Source organism: Propithecus coquereli, unplaced genomic scaffold (assembly GCF_000956105.1).
Source record: "Propithecus coquereli isolate 6110/MARCELLA unplaced genomic scaffold, Pcoq_1.0 Scaffold7, whole genome shotgun sequence".
Lineage (NCBI taxonomy): Eukaryota > Metazoa > Chordata > Mammalia > Primates > Indriidae > Propithecus > Propithecus coquereli.
In genome coordinates this window covers 3,464,839-3,485,501 of record NW_012153062.1, presented here as the reverse complement: position 1 = coordinate 3,485,501, position 20,663 = coordinate 3,464,839, and positions in this window count along the sequence as shown.

Genomic DNA, 20,663 nt, shown 5'->3' with positions numbered 1-20,663 from the left:
GGGTATATGCATGCACAAAGAGTGCAGTGCACACCATCCAGGGGACGGACATGCTTGAAGGTCGGACTCAGGCGGGAGGTGGGGCAAGGGCAACATGCGTAACCTAAACATCTGCACCCCCATAATATGCTGAAATAAAAAAAAAAAGAAAAGAAACAAATTTCAAGCAACAGCAGCAAAAATTAATGAAAGGTCTACCTTGGCAAGTGTTCTATGTGAAAAACCCATGTTACCTTTTAATTAATAACTCAGTGCAAATGCATTCAAGGTATTCTTAAATCATCACCTCTGGATTTAATTTAGGAAATGGAAAATTTGCCACCAGGCTTACTGTTATTTTTTTAAATGACACCCATCGCTGGATCGTGTCTACTTATGAGTACGTTATTTGTCTAAATGAACATGATGCTTAGTGCTGTAATAATAAGGTAACAGTACTTTTTCATTTATAAAGCATTTAAATGTCCAATGTTCTTTTACTCATATGATGCATTATACTAGCTATAATGTGCTATAAAAGTAGCAGCCTAATAATTAATATCTCAAAGCCATTTGAATGTGGAAAGTTCTGAAATATCCTTATAAATTCAAAATGGCTCATTTTTTAATCAAATGTCTCTAGTATGATCATTCCCAGGAAAGAAATAATGAAGACACGAGTAATTCTGAAAACTTATAGGAGAGATTCATCTGCTTTTCATCTGAGAGGTTCCGAATGATTACAATTTAGTTCTCAAAAGTAATTACCAAAACACTGTGCCTCTTAAGTATACATCTCCGAGGATGGCTCTTGGTCTCAGGATTACGGAGTCCATTTGAGCTATTCAGATGGCAGGCATAACAACAAATATTCTTTAAAATTAAGTGGATATTTGTTGTATAATCAGCTTATGGATGTCAAAGTCAGATGAAAAGGGAATCTGATGACAATTGAGCACCACCTAGACCTCAGTAATTTTTGGTACTAATTAAATGAGATATTTAGTTTGAATGCTTCAAATAATTTCTTTCTTTTCAGGCAACATAGGACCTTGACACCACTTAGCCATTACTGGTTGTTTGGGATCTAGCATTTAAATGTATAGCATTCATCGTTGTAGTTATCTTGAAGAAAGATGAAGGTAAAAAAGCATTTGCGAGTAATCTTGAACTTCCAACACACAGAGCAAAAGTTTAGACTGTGGTGTGACATTTGCTGTTGGGTGTGAAAAGAATCTCTTAACTACAGAGTCACTTGAAATGCTCACTCCTATAAAATATTTCACAAGGAAGAATGTGTATCTCCAACTTACTTTATGGCCTGATAAAAGAGCAAACGTATGAAAAGAATTTAAAAGGAAAGCATTTAAAAAGAAGTCAGAAAGCAATTGGAACACTTAGATATGCACCAATACTTGATCCTCTTACATAATACAATCTTCACTTCAATTCTTAATTGTTTCTAGGTATGTATAGGTAAATGCTGCCTTTCTGGGTTACGATCTTCAGTAGGATAGACGGTTTGTCTTTTTCTTTGAGAGCCAAATGCAGAATCTTACTTGTATGGTGATACCAAATCATAGATATTTTGCCCTTTATAAAATAAGCAAACGTATTTATCAAAATTGACCATCTAAAACCTTAAGTTAGCCTGAGCTATTGGGTTCATACTTTCACCATCAAATAAGAGAGAATAGATTTACATTTCCGAAAGGAAAAAGATAATGAAAGAATTTGAATGATTTTATTTAAACAACAATTTTGGTTTCAGGTATTTGTTGCTGCTATAAAAGGGGTGTCAAAGACCACATGTCTTTCTTTGCAATTACCAAAGGGTTAAATTTTCAATTCAGAATTTTCTTTCAGATCATGCTCATGTGCTATGTAGCTTCTCAAAGTCAAGGATGGAAAAGAAATTCATAGAATCACGGAAAATCAAGAGAGGTGGAAAAAGTTACGAGTCTTTTTTCAGTTGAGGAAACTAGCTTCACATTGTTAAATAACTCAGCTCCGGTCACCTAGTAAGTTAGCAGCAGATTCACTAAAACATTAAGATGCTGGGCATCTGAGTGGCCAGCTTGTATGTTGTCCATCACATCATTCTCTCCTTAGAGAAAGCTCCTTTAAAACAGTTTCATTTTTGTGTCCGCAAGCTTGTTGTTTAAAACGCAAGTAGAGACAGGTATCATTCAGCTTGTGTCACTCCTCCTCTCACCTTGTTCTGCTTTTCCGAGTCTCCATATATTAATATAACCACTTCTGAGTTTTGTTCTCCAGTTTTTTTCATACCTTCCTTGCCCCTCTAAATAGAACGCTCATGCTGCCATTTTTTTTTACTCACTTACTTTAAACGTTCTCTCTTACCTCAGGCTATGATGGATGAGAATTTAATGTATTTACACCACTTTGCACTTCCCCTCTCCTCCATCTTGCAAAATACTTAAAACATTATTCTCAGTTTCTCCACTATTCATCCTTGCAATTTCAAATAGTATTTTTAACCTCTATTTCTTGTCCCATAGCAGTCACTCGTGATTCTAAATTTTTGAAACGATGACATTAACCTTCCCACACTTTCCTCCACCTCTCTTCCCAATTCCATTCCAGACATCTCTCACAATCTATCTTTACTTTTACAGTGTCTAGGTGGATTTTATTTAGATTTTGTTTTTACCCCATAAGAAAGTCTTTTGTTATTTGTCTGTGGATGGATCCTAATGAAAACCATTAATCACCATTTGTAACATTACGGCCATGTAAATATTGTTCATTTCAGAGTCAAGGAGTTTATAGCAATTATATTTCCTCCTTCACAGATTTAATGACATAGTACTATGTGAATTTGCCTGGAATCCAGTTGGAATGGATTCTCCCTTTCATACATTTCCCAAATGCCTTTACTTAGTCTTTCATGTACTCATTCAAGAAATATTTAGTAAACATCTCTTATAGGTGCTAAAGGCTCAACAGTTAGTAAAGCAAAGTCCCTGTTTTCTTAAAGCTTATGCCGAAGCCCAGGTGGGAAAGGTGCACAGCAAGCATATCTGTATGTTGAGGGGTGGCAGTGTCATGAAGAAAAAGAAAAAAATCAGGGATGAGAGAATAACAAGAATTGCTATTAAACAAGGTAGTCAGGTAGGCTTTTGTGATAAAATAACACTTGAAGATGCACTTGATGGAGGAGAAGGAAAATGTCATATGGGTATTGATGGGAAAAGCAGAAAAAATAGCAAGTGCAAAGGCTCTGAGAAGACAAAGTGATTGTCTGCTCAAGAGACAGGGAAGCCAGTTTGGCCAGGGGAGAATGGAAAGGGTGACAGTGGAGGAACTGAAGCCAGACACGTAGCTAGAGGCCGATCACATAGCCTAAGGGAGACCGGAAGCCATGGGAAGACTTTGAACAAAGGAGTAACATAATCTATGTTAGGACAATATTTTAAAGGTCTCAGTGAGAGATTGTGGTGACTTTGATCAGAATAAATTCTGAGCCTGTGAAGGGTCTATGAGATTTTCTGATGTATTAGAAATGGAGTGTGGAGGAACAAAAGAGAAAAGTTTAAGATTATTATAAGATTATGATTTTGGTAGACTATATAGAGATGGAAAAGACTAGATCAAAATCAGGGTTTGGTTTTGCTTTGTTTTTGTTGTGTTATTTATGTGTGTGTTTCTGGAATGATCTGCAGAGATCTGAGCTAGTTGATTTCTAGGCCTTCTGTGTGATGTCACTGGGAACTTTCCTTCATTGTTCCACTAGGTTGAGTTTGTTGTGGCTCATTTTCCAGGGGTTCCTTTTTTTCCTTTGGATTTCCACAGTTTTTGCTATACCCATTCTTAAGTAACTTCCTAAAAAATGTGAGACGTCAAATTTTCTGTGTCCTTGAATGTTGGAAACTATTGTTATCTTTCTCTCACACTTAACTGATAGCTTGATTGGATACGTGTAATTCTACACTGAGGAGAGGTGAAGCAAGGGGATGCTTACTTAGATCCATTGTCATCGATTTTGTTTATGAAAAGCTTGTTACCTAATTGATATTATTCATTGGTATGTGATCTAGTGGTTCTCTCTGGAAGCTTTTAAATCTCTTTTATTCATTGCTGTGAAATTTCACAATGATGTACTTGAGTTTGGGTCTTTCCACATTATTTGTGCTGAGTGTATCCTTTGCATTCAGTGTATCCTTTTGCACTGAAGGCATGGATGCTTCTGCTCATGGTAATTTTCTTGTATTATTCCTCTGATAATTTTCTGTCCACCTATTATTTTATTGTCTCTTTCTGCAATGTCTATTAATCAGATTGCTAGGCATATATAGATTGATCTTCTATGTCTTTTACCTTTTCTCACATTTTATGCATCTTTTTGTCATTCTATGTTCTGGGGCACTAATGTGTATTTAAATTCCAACACTTCCTTTGAATTTTGTATTTCATGTTTTTGTTTCCCAAGAGATCTCTCATTCTTTGATTATTTTTTTGCCTATCATCTCATATCTCCCTTTTTTCTTAACAATTTTTTTTCAAATGTCTTCAAGTTCTAATTACAAAAATTATTTTAGGGAGGTTTTATTGTCTTTTTTTGAAAAGGCTTTTTTTCTGGATGTTTATTTTGGTCTTTCACTTTCATATAACTGGCTTTCCTAAAATGATGATCTTTGACTTCATACTGAAGAATGAGGTTTAAAAATGTTATTGAAGAACACTATACATATCTGCCCCACTGGTACCCTAGGAAACCCAAATGCCAGGGCTTTTCTCTGGTATTCTAATGTCCACCTTCGATGCACTAGTTCTTCTCAAATAGCTCATGTAATTTCTTATGAGAAGAAACCTTCAATCTTTTTCTTGGACAAAACATCTAACTACCAGGCATTCCATGCATGGACATGGTGCTAGTGATAGAATTCAAACATTCTGTAGACAAGCTTTTAATTAACCCATTGCTTTCTGGTTGCCTTCCCTTCATACCTGGTAGTTCTGAGTGTGAGCTCTTTGGGGATATGCAGGGCAAGTACACCCTCCTCTGGGCCAATTCTCTTTCCTGTTACCATTTCTTCAACTGCCATTATCCATTATATCTAGTTAATGGGAAAAGACCCAAACTCTGTAAAATAATTTAAAGAGGTTTATTCTGAGCTGAATATGTGTGACTGGCCCAGGGCACATGGCCTCAAGACGTCCCGAGAAAATGTGCCCACAGTAGCTGGGGTGCAGTGGGTTTTATACATTTATGGAAACGGGAACTACACTTAAAACTCCAAGTCAATACGTGGAGGGGGTACACTGGTTTGGCCTGAAAAGGCTGGATATCTCTAAGCAAGGGGGCTTATAGGCTATAGGTAGGTTTAAAGATTCTTTGATTTGTAATTGGTTAAAGAGGCATGGAATAATAACCAAAACTCAAGTGATCTGTTGAGTAAATTGATGGCCTGCAGGTTTAAACTTTGTCCTGTATATCCTTAGGCCTGTTAATGAGTTACAAAGAGTACCTCCAAGAAGGGAAGGGGGCATGATCAGGCATGTCTGACCTTCCTTCTCGTGACCAGCAACGCAGTTTTAGGGTATTTCTGGGGGGTTTAAGTCAGCCAGGGGGCTTGAGATTTTAGTTTAGTTCACAATCTTTTTCTACCATTTACTGGGATTTGAAAAAGGAGAGAGACAGGGAAGAGAGAAAAAACTTGTGGTAAATCCATCTTCTTGAACCAAAAATTTTTGAAAGTGCACCCTAATCCTAGATGTCTCTCCCCAGAACATTCTCCTTTAAATAGTAGGTACAATGATCTACATCACTATTAAAGACAAATGAGCATAGCACTCAGCTCGTCATTTAGGATGTACCTCTTGAATGCATATAAACATTTCCATGAAAAGACTAATCTATCCACTAATCCCAATCAACCACCAACTGCAAAGTGATGGAAATAAAATGACAAGTATTTAACGCCACTAAAATGGCTTAATCCTACAGTGTCTTGTTGGATAATGCTCTGCTAAAAGTAATTCTGATTGTGCCTGTTGTCATTATGCTGTTAATATTACTAAATTTAATATCAGTACCCGCGGAGAGGCTACGGTTATTTTTCATGAAAACTCCATGGTTCCAATTTGTACCAATTGGATATTAAATAACTCACAAAAATAACTCACAACAAAGGGCAGGAAGAAATAGTTTAGGTATCACAAATTGGATAATATGTTACGATGAAAGCTAAAAGCAACCGAATGTATTTAATGTTTATGAAAGAAACGCGTGTTTTTGAATTCAAATAGTTTGACTAACTGTAGTTTAAAAAAAGAAAACAGAGATGGCAATAAGGGATGGGAATGATACTAAGCAAATTTCTCATTGTCTCCAAATAAAAAGATTTGACTAAAGTATTTCTTTTCAAGCAGTTGTTTGTGTATCTAAAAATAATCTTACCTTTAAGGAGGCCTCTATCTATAGTTGTTCTGTAGGAAGCCCTGGGGGCAAAGAGAAGACTTTTACTTAAGTGAAAAGCTAGCCTGAGAATCGCCTCAAGGCAAAAGCCATTATACACTTCTCTTCCATCCTTAGACAAGCAAAAAGCAGAGCTTCCCACTGATACAAATCAGCCCACAACTTGGCTCTCATTAGCTGTAAGTCTATGGAAATCTTTAGAACCTTGGATCACCCCACCAAGCTCATTAAGTGTTTAAAATTAGGCATTCTTTTCATGAGGAGCAACAGGAGTTCTTCCTGTAGGACAGATATACATATATATGTGCATATATATCCCCAAGGCTTTGTTAGGTTAACAAAGTGCATTAAAAGTGCTCACTAAGCCTCCTTGGCTGTACTTGTTAGCCCAGATTTTATACTTAGCACTAAAATAGAGCAGTGATTGATATACCTAAATCCATTTAGATTCTGGAGACTAGATATTTGATTTTTTTTTTTTGGTATACTTTTAATCTTAAATCTATCTGTTTACTTTCTATTTCTGACTGTGTTTTAGGGGAAAGAACATTCATTTACTAGTGTCAAGCATGCTAAACACTCTAAAAAAAAAAATTTCCTCCAAGAGGGAAGTGATTCAAGAATATACCTCGACTGAATTTTGCTTTATAACAAGAACTAGATTTTTCAACTTCCATGAGACCAGAAAGTAAAATTTCCTATGTTCTTTTTGATATAATTATAGTCACAAAGCGTCCAAAGTAATTTTATTTATGTCAAATTAAGGCAGATATCCATAGCACTGAAGCTCACTGAAATGGTTCTGTTTAATGTCTTCCATATGACTTGTAAGAGTCCGGGAAGCAGCGGGGGCAACTAAGGAGGCAGGCTGTGTTCACGCACAGCAAAAAGACATCCTAAAGAAAAAAATCTAGCTGGCAGATCTGCAGCTCTAGATTATGGGTCAGTCAGTGCCTGCAACCTGATAACTCTGCTGTTCTGCTCCCACTATTTCCCAAATTATCAGGACAACATAGAAAAGCAGTTCTCCTTTATAAAACAATGCTGCGGTACATAAAATGTCAGCCTGCTGCCCCATTACCTAACACGATACAGGTGTGAATCTTGCAGAGAGCAGAAAGCTCAACCTGCCTTCAGCAGGGGAAAGAAGTAATTACTTAGCTGTTGAGAAAAATCCTAATATCATTATCAGATGACCCTAATAGCCGCTTGATATCTGACTATTATTTTAAATGGATTTAAAAATCTCGAATTCAAATCATATGGAAATAACGTAAGTTATCATAAAGGTGTTTTGAGATAATTCTAAATGTCAATTTAGCATATTTTCATATATTGGTTTTCTAAAGTGAATGAATAGCTTCTTTTATGAGGTAAATGTCATTTGGTCAAATGAAAAGGACAATCATATTTAAAGGTCAGTTAATATAGTGAGGTAGTTGTAGTTACTAGTGTTAAAATCTCACTATATTATCTTTAAACAAGAGGACCTCACTATTTTGCCTAAAATTATGCACAATGGCTTGGCTGCTTATTTTCTGTGTTCCCATTTTTGCAACCATGTTGATCTTCTCATATTTCTTTTTTAGCTCAAACCATTTTGTACAGCGAATCTCATGAGATTATTGTCTCTATTTTTTGCACAGTAAGGCCTAACACTATGTATATTTCAATGGCAGCCTTATTTATGCATATATTTATTTGTAATTTGAAATAACTAAATTTTTTTCTCTTGTCATAAAAATAAGAATTCTTTTAGAGTCAGGGAACTGAGCTTCTAAAAAAAATACCCAGAAAATCTGAAAATTCAGACATGTGTATCTATTCTTAAAACCGAATTTTTTAAGCCCTGCCCTGTGCAGAGACACTATAACAAGCACTTAAACTGAGGAAAGTTTCTTGCTTACAAAACAAGATGTCATTGCAGTAAGAAGTAATTTGTCTTTTCTTCCCACTCTTAATGTGTGTGTGCACAGCACACACATCCATGATCACATGGCCTTGACTACTCTACTAGCTATTGCCCTGAATTGGCCACATACAAAACAACTTTATGGAGACACAGAGTTTGTCTCTTTTGGAGGAAAAATATTTTCAGTAATTCTAGGCTGTGAACTGAAAGCATAAAATAATTACTTTTTTATAACTATTTTGAAGATACAGACAGTTACTAAGAATTTATTTAGGCTTGCTCCTCTGATGCAAATGTCTCTGTGAGATTAATAACAACAACAAAGTTAATACAGTGAATAATTTGAGTACAGTGGTCATTTGCTCAAGCTTTTTTTTAGCTCTAATTTTTCTCTGTTTCAGTATTCGTTTTAATGCTCTGTCATCTTAGCTGTGGCTCTCCCAGTTCACAGACGGTCACAGTAAGCGAAAGGAAATGAAGGCTGGTGGTCACAACGTGTTTTTAATTTTCATCAGAAGTCAACATATCAACATTTAAAAATACCAAATTTCATCATAATTATATTATTTACTGGATATTCTCCTCCATATCTATTGTAAGGACAAAGGAAACTTTCCCTTCCACCCTCTGAAGGTTCAATAACTGAATCTGCTGAAATAAACTGACACTACAAATTAACAGGAGAAGAGGTATACAAATTTACTGCATACCTTTTATGCATATGCATGGGAGTCTCACAAAGCATGAGATTCAAAGGAGGGCCAGATGCTTGGAGCTTAAATAGCATTTTGAGCTACGGAAAGAAATGAGGGGCTTGGGGCAGACGATTATGGAAGGTTGAGGGCTGGAAACACATGGTGAACAAAGGCTGTCTTGTTATGCAGACGGATAGTTTCTCAGGTGGCCATCCTCAGAATAGGTGGTATTGACCTTCCCTCTCCCTTCTTGTGAATTAATCCTCCTTGTTTGATGAGACTGTAGGGAGGAAGCTCAAGACAATTGCATTTCTTCTGGAGGACCCTCAGTCAGATAAAGAAACTTCAGAGAAAGGCCCCCTCCCCTGCATTTGCTGCTCCCCAGGTGCTCTCAGTTTAGGGTATCATTTTCTGAGCGCCAGCACTGTTCCATCTTGACACTTGAATACAGAAATATGTTTCAGTGTTTGCTACCTTTGAATAATCCCCTTCAAGTTTTAGTATAATTTCTTAAGCATTACTAGGAATTGATCAAAGGCTTTGTTTCACAAGTGAGTGTGGCTATAAACTATAATTGATAGTTTATTCATAGGTAAACTATTTTATAGGTGAAAATACTTTTCAAGTAGCAAATAAAAAACAGCACTTAAATGAGAAATTGGCTTTAAGCTGATGAACAGACTGCATGTTAATATATGTGTGTTGTTTGGAGCTACTAAGTTTGTGGTCATTTCTTATGCAGCAAGAGAAAATGGACATAGCCGAGAATAGAATATTTTTATATGAATCATATGTGGGAGGGCAATTGGTATTATACTTATAAAGGAGGCTGGGAATGGGAATGGGATTGGGTTTGGGAATTTTAGGAGTTCCCCCTCAAACTTCTGAGCATTAAAATTCTCTTAAAATTAAGGAAATAGAAAATGTATTGAACACATTTTCCCAAACTGGTGGCTAGGGAACACTTAGGATATCCTGCAACCTCACCCACTTTACCCTTACTCTCACCAAAATGATCATGAAGAAGGATTTTATGGTCAAATATTTTTGACAGACATTGTATGCAGCCCTTTTACCACCAACCACAATATATGTCAAAGTTTCTCAGAGACCTTGTTGTAATTTAAAAAAAAAACAACCCACATATCTTTTCCAAAAATAATTTGATTATCAAACCGTAGAACAGAGTTTAGCAGAACACCCTTTAAAAAACACTGGACAGGGAGTTCCACCAAACAGAGGCTGGCCTAACTACAAACCACCTTGACATGAGTAGGGGTTTTTTGGGAAAATGGGAGTCTCTGGTGGATAATGGCTCAAGTAGAGCCTGCAGCAGGAAATGGAAGACATCTCAGACAGCAGAGGCTTCCATGGCATGACAAGTCATAGCTCCTTCATAAGGGGGTAATTATTTACATATAACCATTTCTTTATCCAATTTAAAGGAGACACCACATTCTCTTATAGCTATTCTTGTTTTCACAACCACTTTTTCCTTGGAAGGTCTTTTCCCTCATATTTCTCTCTTCAGCCTCTCCCTGTCTGAACTGTCCCATTATGTACTCCTGGCCCTACGCCAATCATTATTCGTATTTGAAAGGTAATCAAGTATATTTGTTAGTAGCCGTTAGAAATTACCGTTGGCCAGCCAGCCCCAAAGCAGTCATGAAAAGAATTATAGCTTAGGCTCAAGTATAAAACCAAAACATCTTTAGTAGAAAAACTTAAATGTCACTAAGAAAATGGAGGAAGAATTGACTCTCAAAGGCCAACCATCTCTTTTTATTCTTATTTCATCCATCCTTTCTTGTTACAGGCATTTCTCTCCCCCCACCCTAACCACACTATCAGCTGCACCCCAGAATATATGCTTAATGCGGCAGAATCCTTCTGTACTTATCTAATCCCGTAGTACTCTGGGGCAGGGATTGCAGTTGCCTGGGAGCTTCATACTCTTGTCATGTGCACTGATGTCATTGCTGTGGCCTTTCAGCAGAACAGTCGATGGTCAGCCAATACAGATAATTAGTTATGAAAGGATGAAAGTACTGAACTTCTACAGAGAATAGTTAATTAAGGGACAGAACCTGAACTTAGGCTCTCTACTTTTGATCTTTATAATGCTCACTTTTATTCATGAACTGGATTAGGTGCCACAATACGGAACATGACTTTGACTAACAGATACAAATATTGTGCAACTTAAATAATTTTCTCTGGTTCAATAGAAAAAGGGAAATTTTTCTGGTTAACTAGATGAATACACTTTGTTTGTGGTTAGATAGTCAAGCTTGCAAGTAACCTGTTCCACAAGTTTAGGGTGCAAAACCGTTAACTGTAATTGCCAGCAGAGCCAGGACCCAGGGCAAGGTAAGGTGAATCAGGAACCCAGCACAAAATTTAAGGAGGGAAGGTGGGTGCCAATAATCGAAATAAGTGTATTTTGATGCCATATTTTTGAAAATCTACTTTAATGTAAAAAGTGATATCAAAATGTTTTTCTCTTCTTTTTCTTTCTTTCTTTCTTTTTTTCTTTCTTTCTATACAGCTGCTAGCAACTCTGAACAAAATGTTTAATAAAGACAGCATTGGTAACAGTGCTGTGGTGAGACATTGGAGCTCAAGGGAAAAAAAGAAAGAAAAAGAAAATAATGGTAATATTGATTCTATCTTTATTTAAAATTTTTATATTTTGTTCATCATGGATTTTTTCCATTAATTCTGAGTTTTTAAATATTGCCTTAAAATAACATTTGTCTTGATTACTGAAAACTTAAATTTTGTGTCAAAGGAAATGCCTCACTTGCCCCACCCTAGGCCTGGTGCAGCATTAGATCTGTTGCTTTTTAATGTTCTGGCTAACTCATAGAAAATATTTCCTCTTTCTTTTTAGTCTCTTATAGTTTGGGGTCAAAAGTTCATATCATACATCTATGACCAACTGGTTTCCAATAAGGGTGCCAAAAATTTTCAATGGAGAAGGAATAGTCTTTTCAACAAATAGTGCTGAAACAATTAAATAGCCACATACAAAAGAATAAAGTTGGACATCTTCTATACTGTATACAAAAGTTAACTCAGGCCGCGCGCGGTGGCTCATGCCTATAATCCTAGCACTCTGGGAGGCCAAGGCGGGAGGATTGTTTGAGCTCAGGAGTTCGAGACCAGCCTGAGCAAGAGCGAGACCCTGTCTCTACTAAAAAATTAGAAAGAAATTATCCGGACAACTAAAAATATATAGAAAAAATTAGCCAGGCATGGTGGCACATGCTTGTAGTCCCAGCTACTTGGGAGGCTGAGGCAGTAGGATCGCTTGAGTCCAGGAGTTTGAGGTTGCTGTGAGCTAGGCTGACATCACAGCATTCTAGCCCGGGCAACAGAGTGAGACTCTGTCTCAAAAAAACAAAACAAAACAAAAGTTAACTCAAAATTGATCGTAGTCCTAAATTAAAATCTAAAACTATAAAACTCTTAGAAGAAAACATACAGGTAAACATTTGTGACCTTAAGTTAGGCAAAGCTTTCTTAGATATTATGCCAAAAACAAAAGTGACAAAAGAAAGAATAGATAAGTTGGACTTTATCAGAATTAAAAACTTTTGTGCGTCAAAGGATACTATCAAGAAATTAAAAAAAAAAAAACCTACAAAATGGAAGAAAATTCTTACAAAACACATATATAAGAGACTATCATCCAGAATATATAAAGAATTTTTACAACTCACCAATAAAAATACCAATAACTCAATTAAAAAGTCAGCAAAGGGCTTGCAGACATTTCTACAAAGAAGAGTACAATCAGTCAATATGCACATGAAAGAAAAGATAAATTATATCATTAGGGATTAGAAAAATGTCAATCAAAGCACAATGAGCTATCACTTCACACTCATAAGGATCCTATAACCAAAAAGGAAACAAATGCTGGCTTGGATATAGAGTGATTGGAAACGTTCATTGCTGGTGGGAAGGTACAATGTTACAGCAATGTTGGAAACAGTTTGGTAGTTCCTCAAAATGTTAAATATGGAGTTTATTTCCACACAAAAAGTCATACACAAATATACATGGCAGCATTCTTCAAAATAACCAAAAGGAGGAAATAACCTAACTATCTACCAACTAAGGATTGGATAAACAAAGTGTGGTGCATTCATAAAATGGAAACTTATTTAGCAATAAAAAGGAATGAAGTACTGATAAAAATGTATAATGTGGATGAATCTTGAAAACAGTACACTAGGTGAAAGAAGCCAGTCGAAAAAGACCACATTATATGATTCCATTTATGTGGAGTCACATATGAATCCATTTCTATGATGTGAACAAAATAGATTTATGGAGACAAAAATTAGGTTAGTAGTTTCCAGGGACTAGGGCCAAGAGAAAATGGGGAGTGACTGCTAATGGATACAGGGTATTTTTAGGGAGTGATGAAAATGCTCTAAAATTGATTGCAACACTATGAATATACCAAAAACTACCACACTGAACACTTTAAATGGGTAAATTGTATGGTATGTGAATTATACCTCAATAAAGCTGTTAAAAATAGTTCATACCAGAGATTCAGGGCACCCACTGCCAGCCTCCATTTCCTTTCCTTTGGTTGAGCACCCAGTAAAAGCTTTTTCAAAGAACTTTCTTCCTCAGGGCAGCCTTAGTCAATGTTTCCTCTGTTACTGTAAAGTTGAATTTTGCTGCCAAATAGTAAATGGAAAACCATCATCAGGCAAATTTCTCCTTCATTTCAGTAGGACTTTTCATACCCTTTTTCACACACTTTTCCTTTTGTTTTTTAATTGACAAATAAAAATCATGCATATTATTATGTACAACATGATGTTTTTAAACGTGTATATATTGAAGCATGGCTAAGTCAAGCTAATCAACGTAAGTGTTCATCAATAGATGAATGGATAAGAAAATGTGCTATGTATACATCATGGAATACTACTCAGCCTTTAAAAAGAAGGAAACCCTGTCATTTCCAACAACATGGATGAACCTGGAGGACATTATGTGAAGTTAATTAAGACATTCATATCCCCCTTTTCATTCGTCTGACTTATTGGGTGATTTGAAGTAACTTACCTTTAGAAGCTCACCTGAAACAAAACTCACCATGGTATCCACAGGATACCTTCCTGGACCTTCCTGGTCACATGCTACAAACCATACCATTAGTTTTTTTGTTTCATTTTGGTCTGTTTTTTAGTTTCAGGAAAGTGACATATGGTGTTTGATTAACTAGGAAAAATATTTTGCTTTAACAAGAGACATTGTAGCCTCTGCCTTGTTCTCAGGGCAGAATATATTTTCTGTGGACATCTCTTTTTTCTCTTTTGACTTTAAGAGACTTTTATGGACATCCTAGTCACTCTTTCTTCATACAATCCAGCATGACAATGTAGTCCAGTTACAGATAATAAAAGAAACCAGGAAGCAGCAGATTGGAAGTTTTAAAAAAAGTTTAGATTTCTTCATATCACTCTCACAGGCTTTAGTATCCATTGATAACAATCCAAGATAGATAGAACACAAAATGCTGGTATTACCTTAGTAGGGGGTCACTAATGTAGTATGATTTAAAAGAGACAATATTCTCCAAACATTTTTTCCCTTGTGTTTCCAGAAAGTAATCAAGGAATGGAAAGCCTTATAAACAATATTATAAGAGAAAGCACTGAATGGGAAAAGCTTCCTAACGAAGAATCATTGGGGGAATGGAAATGTGGTTACTGCCTTCAGACATTGGAAAGTTGTGGAAAAGGGAGCTAAGTTTTCTTTCCAGCTCTAGAAGGCAAAACTGGTATCATAAGGTAAATATTACCGATGCCAGTTTTGATTTTATCTCATTATAAAGAACCCTTAGCAGTCAATGCTGCATGAAATAGAACATCCTTGAGGTTTCAAATTCCCGGGCACTGGAATTGTTCACACTGAAACTGATAAACTTTGTTTCTTAAATGTTATAGAAGAACATTAAAATCTATTCCACCTGAGATCCCACAACTTATTTTATCACCCAGTCTGTAATCGCTAGTTTAGTTTAATGAACATTCCTTTGTATAGTACAAATAATTATAACCAGCTCCCACCTGTTAATACCATATTATGTATTATTTTTTTGTTGTTATTTTATTCTTAATACCCAACTTAAATAAAGTGTTCTGAAGAGTTATGCTAGATTTTGTTTTGTTTTGTTTTCAGAGGATGGAGAATAAGACTGGAGAATAAATTAAGATTAAGATTAAGTTTAGGGGCCTGACTGGGAGACTCTTTGATCAATCAGAAAGCAGTAGATGTACAACAGACTCCTCAGGGGGTGGCAGAAGAGGGGTGATGGTCACCAATCTGAAAAGTTACCTACCTTTCTCAGAGGGTAGGGTTAAGATAAAAAAAAGTTCCTCCTCCCATGATGGTCAAGACCTACTGCATGCTGGCTGTGCCACTCAGGTTTCAATAATTTCTCTAGGCTAGGACAGAAGGTTAGAGAGGTCCCATGAGCTCTAGGCTGGAAACCATATACTTTTTAAAAAAAGATATGTACCATTCACCTTTTTCACTTGAGATACTAAGCAAGGTAAAGAATGAGAATTCATCTAATGAATTACACACAATGTACAATGAGTACCAAATATTATTCTAACTATCCAAATTCAGTTTTCAAAATGCCCTCAGTAGGTAAGGAGGTTTTAGAATGAAGAAAGCCCCTCTGCCATTTCCATCAGCTATAAAGAAAACAGCTGTGGGCAGGGTTGGGCTTGAATTTGAGATATCATTCAAGAAAAAAACAAAGTCTGAACGTCAGAGATCTAACAGGGTTGTTGCTTCTCAGCACAACACAAGGGAAACAGAACTAAGAAGAATCTATATTCATTATCTCTTCAATAACTATCATGGCACATATTCCAAAATGGCTCCACAGAAAATACGCCGAAGAAGACAGCTGAAACATTCATTGGTAAGTTATTGTCTTTGTATGATATACATTTAAAGGGAGCTACAAATGTAAAAGCAGATGTGTAATATATGGCTGGCACCGTTTTTATTTTCTTATACATCTTGCTACTGTCTGGGGGCAATGCTCTAGCAACTACTGAAATATAATAGCTGCTTTCTCTCTCAGTACACAATTTGACAGCATTTATTCTTTCCTTCAGTGAACATAATTACTTCACATATGGAACCTGTGATAGCCTACAGGCATCTGAGAGAAACCAGAATCATGCAATCTGTCCCCTTTGCGAGCTTAATTTACATTCACAAGTGTCATTTTATTAGGGCTGGCATCATGTAGAATAAAAATTACAGGTCAGCTATGGCATGTCACTGGGAAGTGTGCTTAAGTCAATAATGTTGTATTATTACATTTGGGATAATTTTACAAGGGAGATCTCACAGAAGGAATCTGACCCTTATTTCTTAGTTTTCAGCTTTACTATCACCCACCAGGTAATTCATTTAGAAATAAGTATTGTAACAAATAGTTTAGCCTGCTGTAAATGTTTGTGCTGTCTGTCATACCCTTCAATATAACTTTGTAATGACATCTACAATCTTAATGGACATGGAAGATTTACCTTGCTAGCTATTAAAAGTGGGCATGTTTGGATTTGTGTAATCAAAATGGCATTGGTGAGAAGCTTGTGCCCCTTATTTTGGCCTGGTCAAGAGTGGAATTTAAGAATATTGTGTTACTGACCCTTTCCACAATAATTTAAGCAAGGTTGTTGGTTTAATAGATGTTCCCAGGGAATGGAGATGTGAGGCAAGCTGCAGGCATTACAACAACCAAGATTGCTTCTCTGGTTGAACAGTGAGATGGCCTTGAAGTAACCCTTCCCGTTTGGCTCCCTTCTCTGTTGATGAAATCAGAAATTATTTTAAAATGAGAAGTTAAGAGATGTTCGATAAAATCTAAACCATGATTTCTTCACAATGCCACATTCTTTCGTGAAATATATGGCCTAACGAGTAAGTAAACATAATTCTCAGATGGTAAGGATGGTGTGCACTGCACCAACCCGAGAGTCATGGGCGAAGTCAGCACGCACCTTCTGCACGATTGCTAAAGACGCTCAGCTTCATCCCACTGGGGTGGCCACCAGTGTGGAGATCAGTGTATCAGTGGAAAACCAAAGCTGAATCTACAAAGGAGCAAAGTCAAGGACTAGAGTTCTGATGCTGAACTAAAAGCAATCATTGAAATCCAGACAGGCAAGAGAAAAAAACATAGGAGGCGTCTGAATAATTTTTTTAGTCATGGTAAGAGAGCTGTGCAGAGCACAATAAGCATTGGGATTAGGTTTATTTACCGAAGTTTTGTTTTTTGAAGACTGATTTAGTCCTCACTGAATCTTTACAATTGCCTTACTTTAAGTTTATTTAATTTTTAAAATGTTTTAATTTTATCAAATCAATACATAAGCATGGTTAGAAAATCCAATGGTAGAGAAGGACTTATTCTGAGAAGCTGTTATCGCTTGCCTCAAATCTCCACACCCTCCCCTACTCCAGAAGCAACTCCTTTTAACCTTCAGTTTTAGTCTTAAACTCCTCCTAGTCTTAACCTCCATATTGCTTAAATTTATGCCTATGTTGACATTTTTTAATTTATCTACTTTAGGAATCATCTGTTGGCTTACCACTTTCTTTGAAAGATTATTGAGTTATTTATAATTTGCACCTGAAAATAAAATACTATGAATGATCTTTATGGTCATTAAAATTTCTAAATCACAAGGAAAAATTACTATATTCATTTATTAGACATCATCACATGCTTCTTCATGCAATAATACTTATGACTTTGTAACCAGTGTGCATTAGACTCTGGGAAATCAGAAAGAGGTATAAGGATTCTTTCCCTCACATTTTCATACAGGACATGGACCATATATACTAATTCTATCAATATTCCTCCAGTTGCTAATGAGTAACCTATGAGTTATCATAGGTTTCTTAGTATACCTCCTACCTCATCCCCTGTGTCCGACATTAAGATACCCTTCCTCTGGATTTTTTCAGGTGGCATGAGCCAATAAATTCTCTTGAACGTTTAAGTCCATTTGATTTGAGGTTTCTGTTACTTTGAGCCAAAGGTATCTTTACTGATCTAATCAATTAATAAACACTCTTCTGTGCTCTAAGAAAAAATATAATTGAAAAACCATATATTTATGGTTCGCTGTATGCTAGAACTCTTCTCTAGATCTCAGAAAACTGATTCAATTTCTGCCCTCAAGGAGATTATAGTCTATTTTTGAAAATACAATGTGATTAATACAACAATGAAAAGACACTAATAGAGTACAGAGGAAGGGGAGCAACTAATTCTTCCTGAGAGATTAAAGAATGGGAAGGATCAGAAAAACTTCTAAGAGGAGGTAATGCTTGGGCTACATCTCAAAGGACGATGTTTTAATAGGCTCTCATTTGGTTTTCGGTGATAGAAACCTAACTCAAAATGCTTTACACTAAAAAGAAAACGCGTAGTCCCTATATGAATTCTAAACCCTGAAATGCCCCCTCACTTGCTGTTTCCAACATGGCCATCACAGTAGCAATTCTGGTTTTGGACATACTGTTATGTGAGTCTAGTGTTACTCTACCACCTATCCCCGCCCTTCATGTACTGATCCTGCTGCCTGGCTCACCTGTAGCATCCGTTGTGGATTCTTTTACAATTTTCCGAGAGAAAGATAGTCTCTCCTTCTACCGTGCTCCCATAGCACTATATTTATGTCTCTATTATTGTCCATTTTATTGTAATTATTACCCACTCATGTGTCTCTATCCTCCCTCCCCCATCAGACTACAAGACCCTTGGCAACATAAACATGTCCTGTTCATTTTTGGCTCCTGAGTTCACAAGCACAAATCTATGATATAATAAAAAGCTGAAAACAATATTTACATGATGAATAAATATAGCTAGACATGAAAACCAAGTACATGTTTGAGCAGAAAAAACCTATACACTTTGATAGATCTTAGAATATGAAATAATGCTTATTTTTAATAATGACTATATTAACTAAATGTGGCTGTGAAAGAAATTGCCCCAAAATTTAGCAGCTTAAAATGATAAAAATGTGTTATATCACAGTTTCTGTGAGTCAGGATTCCTGGCATAACTTAGCTGGATTCCTTTGGCTTAGGGCCTCTCTCAACGCTGTGATCCAGGTGCTGGCCTGAACTGCAGTCATCGCAAGGCTCAAGCAGGGGAGGATCCATATCCAAATTCATGCACACGGTTGTTGTCAGGCGTCAGGTCCTTGATGGCTGTTGTCTGGAGACATCAACTTCTTGACATATGGACCACATGAAAGGATAGCTTTCAACATGGCAACTGGCTTCCTTCAGAGTGGGTGAACAGGAGAGCAGAGTTTTCCTTCAGAGTGGGTGAACAGGAGAGCAGAGTTAGGGCACCCTAGATGAAATATATAATCTTTTTATAACCTAATCCTGGGATAATACCCCATCATTTTTGCCATATTTTATTCAATTCATTATTATCAAGTCACTAGGTCCAGCCCGCAGTCAAGGAGCAATTTCACAATAGTGGGTATACCAGGAGGTGAGGAATCACTAGAGGCCATCTTCAAGGCTGTCCTCCACAGTGGCAATTGGCAGTGTCAAACAAGTTGGTTTTTTCTGATAAAAAAGGTGATAAATTCTTATTACTGAAAATTTGGATACTGATTTATAAAGAAGAAAAAGCCATCTATATGGAGTGTCACACTAATTTTTAAACTATATTTATATAGTTGAAATGAGAGAGCATGCATATCTTGTTTTCAATTATTATGTTTCTAAAAATGTCATACATATGATTGTAATAGATATACCATTGTTTATCCATTCGCTACCTGTTGAATATTTAGAATGTTTACTTTTTTTCTTTTGCTATTATAAGCGATCCTACCATTATTATCTAAGACTACAGTCAAACAGTTTTCAAATGAGTGAGAATAACTGGAAAATTTGGGTGCTAGAAAGAAGAAAATAAATTCATAAGTGGTAGCAGGAAATGATAGCCACCACAACAGAAGGAACATACAGGCCCTTTATCATGTTAGAATATGCCTTTTTAAATTTCTACCCTGTCTGTTATTTTAAGATTTTCATTTGATGGAATTTACTTGGATCTAGTTAGGGAAATCATTAGTTTATACATCATTTAAATTCTTCTTCAGAGGTGGGAAAGACATACTTTATCAAGAAATCATACTCCACAGGTTGACAAAACAGCCCTGTTGCAATTATTCTTATTAGTAACAATAATAACCTTTGTTAGTGTTTTACTTTGTGAAGAAGATAAGACAGGCATTATTATCATCTACATATTCTGGAAATGTAGAGATCTTACAATCATTTACCCCAGGTCATCCAACTATTAAGGGATGGAATATGCAAATTACATAATTGGCCACATTATGCAAATTAAACACAAACACACATACACACACAAGCCAACTTAACTGCTTTTCTAAATCAAGACTTCAAATTTATGTAAGTTTAGTTTATGAAAAAGCCAACCAACATCCTAATCTATATCTTCAAATCAAGATTTCAAATTAATTTAAATTCAGTACACTCAAAAGCTAACATGTTTAACTACATCTTC